Here is a 6,462-nt window from a genome sequence, read left to right as displayed (position 1 = left end):
TGCATGGATTTGCCGGAGAATGAATCGACACTTCTGCAGATAACATAATGGAACATGTCCTTAATGCAGGAATACAAATGCCTTTGGAACGTAAATCAGAGTTAATTACGCCTTCATCGATTTTTCAGCTGGGAACTTTAAAAGTTTTAACGCCACAGTTAAGAAACTGCCGATAAGATCAGTCTCCTATATGTTATAACCTGACACAGCAGCAGAATAATGATCCATTCAAATTTGGAACATGCAGAGCTCTGTATTGCTTGTGCTTTCAGTCCAGCAAAAGTCTGCAGCAAGGGGATGGAAATTCTGCACTCGTAGAATCATAGAATAGTAGAGTTGGAAGGGGCCTATAAGGCCATAAAGTCCAATCCCCTGCTCAAGGCAGGAATCCAACTTAAAGCATACTCGACTGGTGATTTCCAGCTGCCTCTTGAATGCCACCAGTGTTGGAGAGCCCACCATCTCTCTAGGTAATATTAGATATTACTCAGAATATTAGAGAAACATATTTGCACATTTTTTATTGGTGGCCTAATTCTGTACCTGGGCATGGAATCTGTTCCTGGGTTCCCATTCCTCTGCTGTAGAGATATCAACTTACTCTTTGGAATTACCTCTCCCTTTTCTGCCTGCAGAAGCATCTCTCTCCTCCTCTCATAATAATGAAGCTGAATGGTGGGAGGTTTAGGACAGACAAAAGAAAGCATTTCATTCGTCACATAGCTGAACTATGGAATTCACTCCCATTGGAGACAGTGATGGCAATCAACTTGGACAGCTTTTTAAAAAGATTAGGTACATGCATGGAGGACAAGGCTGTCAATGGCTTCTAGTCATGATGGCTATATAACTTGCAGTGTCAAAAACAGTACCTCCAGGTGCCTCCAGCCTATTCTGCAGGTGGGATTCAAACGCATACTGGAAAGTTAGGTTTGTGCAGTTTATTTATTTATTTATTACACATATATATACCTCCCCATAGCCGAAGGATTGAAGCGTTCTGTCGCCCTAACACACAAATTCACTTTTTTAAAAATACAAAAGGACTTTTTGCAATTAGGAAAGTGATGGGGAAATGCATGGGAAAAGAATGAATAATTAATGGTTAGATGTATAAGCATCCTGCAAGCAAATCCAGATGAATGCTCATTGTCATATAACCAGTGGAGACTGGTGGCTCTAATGGCAGTGGGGCAGTGAATTTGTTCCAGGTTTTAGTCCAGACTTTTGAAGAGCTGTCCAAGGTTCTGAAACCTATTCCCAAAATAGGTTCAAACCTTAGATAGCCCTTTGGAAGTTCAGAGCCATCAGTCCCCACTGCGTATAACCGCCCTTAAAACAGAACAAATGCTCAATAAAGACCAGACATAGTCTAACTTTAGTGTAAGATTTGTGCATGCAAATCAAGATGAACATTCAATAAACAAGTCATATGGAGGACCTCTTTGAATGCTATTGTGCTCATGTCCTGCTTACCGGAAGCCTCTGGTTGGTAACCTTGAGAAGAGAATGCTGGACCGGATAGGCCTTTGGTCTGATCCAGCAAGACTGTTCTTATATGCTGATTAAACTTTAAATTGTCCACTCTCAACAGAACAATGCAAAGATTAAAAACTCATTTCCCAAAACATTGAGACTTTTTTTAAAAAGTTGTCAACCAGAAAAGGACGTAATTCCCTTCTAATCTATACTCTAAATAGAGCAAAACACAAATATAATTAGCAGAAACTGGGTCAGCTTTAAAATGTGCAACACTCCAAAAGCAATTACACACCAAACATCCAATGCAGAAGACTTAACTATTAATGCCAGAGCATGTTCTTAATTTGTTTTGTTAATCTGGCTTTGAGAACAGAGATCTGCCTTGTAAATATGATGAAAGAGATTATTTCATTCCCCATCAATCACATCACTTAGTAAACTATATAAAACAGATTTGAGGATATTCACTGTCTTGAACGTGTTCAGTGGGACCAAACTGCCTCAGTTTAAGTCATTAATTAAACTGGGGTGGAGGTTGCTTGCTCTCCACATATGTCTTAAATACATATCTGTAATTTCAAGGCAACCAGTCTTCCTCAAGTTTACATTTAACAGTGTAATTCAATGTTGCCTTAATATCCCATGCAAGTAATGCTCAAGATTCCACAACAAAGACTCTTACCATATATGGAGCGAGTAATGCCAGACGTCCAAGCTGGATTTAGAAAGCGAAGAGGCATCAGAGATCATATCGCAAACATGCGTTGGATAATGGAACGGAGCAAGGAATTTCAGAAGAAAATCACCCTGTGCTTTATAGATTACAACAAAGGCTTTGATTGCGTAGATCATGAAAAACTATGGAATCCTTTAAAAGAAATGGGGGTGCCACAGCATCTGATTGGCCTGATGCGCAACCTATACTCTGGACAAGAGGCTACTGTAAGGACAGAATATGGAGAAACCAATTAGTTCCCAATAGAAAAGGGTGTGAGGCAGGGGTGTATTTTATCACCCTATTTGTTTAATCCTTACACAGAACATATCATACAGAAAGCGGGATTGGACCAAGATGAAGGAGGTGTGAAAATTGGAGGGAAAAATATAAATAATTTAAGATATGCAGACAATATCATACTACTAGCAGAAACCAGTAATGATTTGAAATGAATACTGATGAAAGTTAAAGAGGAAAGCACAAAAGCAGGACTACAGCTGAATGTCAAAAAAACAAAAGTAATGACAACAGATGTTTTATGTAACTTTAAAGTTGACAATGAGGACATTGAACTTGTCAAGGATTATTAATACCTTGGCACAGTCATTAACCAAAATGGAGACAATAGTCAAGATATCAGAAGAAGGCTAGGACTGGGGAGGGCAGCTGTGAGAGAACTAGAAAAGGTCCTCAAATGTAAAGATGTATCACTGAACACTAAAGTCAGGATCATTCAGACCATGGTATTCCCATGTATGGATGTGAAAGTTGGACAGTGAAAAAAGCTGATAAGAGAAAAATCAACTCATTTGAAATGTGGTGTTGGAGAAGAGCTTTGCGGATACCATGGACTGCAAAAAAGACAAATAATTGGGTGTTAGAACAAATCAAACCAGAGCTATCACTAGAAGCTAAAATGATGAAACTGAGGTTATCATACTTTGGACACATCATGAGAAGACATGATTCATTAGAAAAGATAATAATGCTTGGAAAAACAGAAGGAAGTAGAAAAAGAGGAAGGCCAAACAAGAGATGGATTGATTCCATAAAGGAAGCCACAAACCTGAACTTACAAGATCTGAGCAGGGTGGTTCATGACAGATGCGCTTGGAGGTCGCTGATTCATAGGGTTGCCGTAAGTCGTGATCGACTTGAAGGCACATAACAACAAATCCATCACTGGCTGCTTGGCCATTTTGAAGGCATTGGTCACCAGCCAGTAAAAAAAACACTGTGTCTTGCTCTCTCACGTGAACCTCTCATTTGCAGACTTTTCTATGGGCTTTTTTGTCATCATCAGCATCCAAAAGTGGTCTAGTTGTCCAGGATCTCGGGAGGTTTTGGACCCGTTCCTTTTTTGGGAACAGGGTCCTAGCAGGGTTCCTATGTCTCCAGCATCCTACGAGCCAATATGCATGAAAGGGGAATGTTGTTAGCCACTGAGAAGAGTCTTCTAACATGCTTCCTTGTCTTTTCCTGCTGATTGGAGCCAATCAGAGTGAAAGGGGATGAGTCTGCCACTGAGAAGACTCTTTTCAGCAGCTAACACTCCCCCCTTTCATGTTTAGTGCTCCTAGGGTCATCTGTTGTTGTGGGAGAAGGCATTAACAAGAATCTCATTCTCAACCCAGCAGCAAAAAGGGAGGAAGGAGCATGGCTGTGACTATCAGGAAGGGACCCTGCATGTCTGAATTTGCCACTACATTACTAGTATCCAACCATGCCATAAACTGGCAAGTAAGTTATGCTTCAGCAGAAGTGGAGGACTCTTCACCATCTTCATAGGAACATAGGAAACTGCTTTATACTGAGTCATACCCACTGGTTCCTCTAGCTCAGTACTGTCTACACTGACTGGTAGCAGCTTTGCATGGTTTCAGACAGGGAGTCTATCCCAGCCCTACCTGGAGGTGCTGGGGATTGAACCTGGGACCTTCTGCATGCAAGGCAGATGCTGTTCCTCCAAGCTACAGCGAGCTTTCCATCAGATTCAGGGATGTGGTCCTTCAAACATCATTGAACCACAATGCCCATTGTCCCCGACTACTGACCATGGTGGCTGGGACTAATGGAGGGTGGGGCCCAACAACTTCTGGAGGGCCACAAGTTCCCCACCTCTGCTCTATTGGAAGGAGAAGGGTGTAGTGGGAACAGTGTTGCACTGTACGTCAAAGATGGTGTAGAGTCAAACAAATTAAAAATCCCCAAAGGTGCAGATTTTCCCCACAGAATCACTGTAGGTGGCTATAACAGGACCCAAAAGTAATTTAGTATTGTGGACATGCTATTCCCCACCCCCTGCCCAGATGCTCAAGATGATGTTGTATTTAGGGAGACATCTAAAGCAGAACATGTAACAGTAATGGAAGATTTGAATTACCCTCGCAGACTGTCTGGTCGTGACAAAGAGATAAAGGGTTGTATCTAAAGATGTTGTCCCATTCATACAATTCGCCTGGATACAATCCAAAATTTCTAGATTCCCTGACTTTGCTCTGGAACAGTTGGCCAGAAGGGCAGTAACCTTGGGCAATCCTAAATAGCAGCCAGGATCTGTGACCAACCCAGTGGATACAATCCAAAATTTCTAGATTCCCTGACTTTGCTCTGGAACAGTTGGCCAGAAGGGCAGTAACCTTGGGCAATCCTAAATAGCAGCCAGGATCTGTGACCAACCCAGTCGCATTTGACTTCGAAATAAGGAAAGTTCTCAAAATGAGGGGACTGATTAAAAGGAAGTTGAAAGGGAGTCAAGAGGGTCATAGAATCATGGAGTTGGAAGGGGCCTATAAGGCCATAGAGTCCAATCCCCTGCTCAATGCAGGAATCCAACTTAAAACAAGTGCCTGTCCAGCTGCCTATTGAATGCCTCCAACGTTGGAGAACCCACCACCTCCCTAGCTAATTGGTTCCATTGTCATCTCACTCTAACAGTTGGGAGGTTTTTCCTGATGTTCAGCCAAAATATGTCTTCCTGTAACTTGAGCCCAAATTTTGGTTTGATTAGTCTACACGCATACTATTGGGACCTTGGTAAAAACTGTTTCCACCACCATGCCATTTGCACTGTACATTTATTCCACTTTACACAGTCGTGGCTTCTCCCAAAGAATCCTGGAAAGTGAGTGTGATGCCCCTGTATTTTGATAACTGTAAATATGGTAAGTGCAGGTTTATTAAAGTATACATGGTAAGTGGATTGAGTGAGAGGGGGGAGTACATGGGCTAGAATGCTGGAGAATGCTGTATGATGATTGGCTGAGCGTTTGAGTGGCTGAAGGTATAAATGAGAGGATGACAGTTGAGAGAGGATTGGTTGGTTGTGGGTCAGAGTTGGTTGTGGGTTGGATTATATTTGGCTGGTATTAAGGCAGATTATATATGACTAGAAACATAAAGAGGAACACAATATATGAAACCATACACTTGTTAAATATCCCATAAGTAATCTTGTTATTTCCTGGTGTTTATAAATAAATATTATTCTTGGTTTACCAAAAGCCTGATCCTTGGCTGGGGCTTGCACAGACCAGAAGGATGGGCAGGGCATATACCGAGGTTGGGAAACAGTATCTATGGTGGCAGCGGTGAAGAGATAGTGTAACATCATCAGGTATCCAGAGCAACCCAGGGCTGTATGCTTTATAGGCACAAAGATACAGGGGGGTTGTGGCCTGCAAGTGCACCCAGACACAAAGTAACAATAAGCCAGAAGGGGACTAAGGCAAAGTCCTAAGGCAATATTGTGAAACAGGGAGTGGCTGGTGGTGCTGCCTAGCGGTGGGATCTTGCGAGATCTGTGCTGGAGCCGGTGAGAGAACAAATAAAACGCAGCATCCTGACTGGAAGGACCTAACAGGTGGTGGTCTGAGGTGGGATCCTCACAGTGAGGTTTGTTAAGGATGCTGAGAGGAGACCCCTAGAGCCCTCAAAGAGCTACAGTTTGCAGAGTTTCTTGGGAAGATGGATTGGTTGTGAAATGACTCTGGGAACTGTAGCTCCTAACTACTCAGCACCCTTAAACTACAGTTCCCAAGATTTGATTGGGGGGGAGCCATGACTGTTTAAAGCGGCATGACATTGCTTTGAATGTATAGTGCAGATGGGTCCCCAGTGTAGAGACTCCAGCATTCAGGGGTGTCTGCCTTCAAAGACAGGCACTCCACCAATAGATGTGATTGCATATATAACCAAGCACACCACATATGCGTACACACAAACTATGGGTTAACAGGCATAGCTGGTCAATGCACAGTCAC

The sequence above is a fragment of the Rhineura floridana genome, chromosome 4, assembly GCF_030035675.1.
Source record: "Rhineura floridana isolate rRhiFlo1 chromosome 4, rRhiFlo1.hap2, whole genome shotgun sequence".
Lineage (NCBI taxonomy): Eukaryota > Metazoa > Chordata > Lepidosauria > Squamata > Rhineuridae > Rhineura > Rhineura floridana.
Note: the sequence above shows the minus strand (reverse complement) of the source record.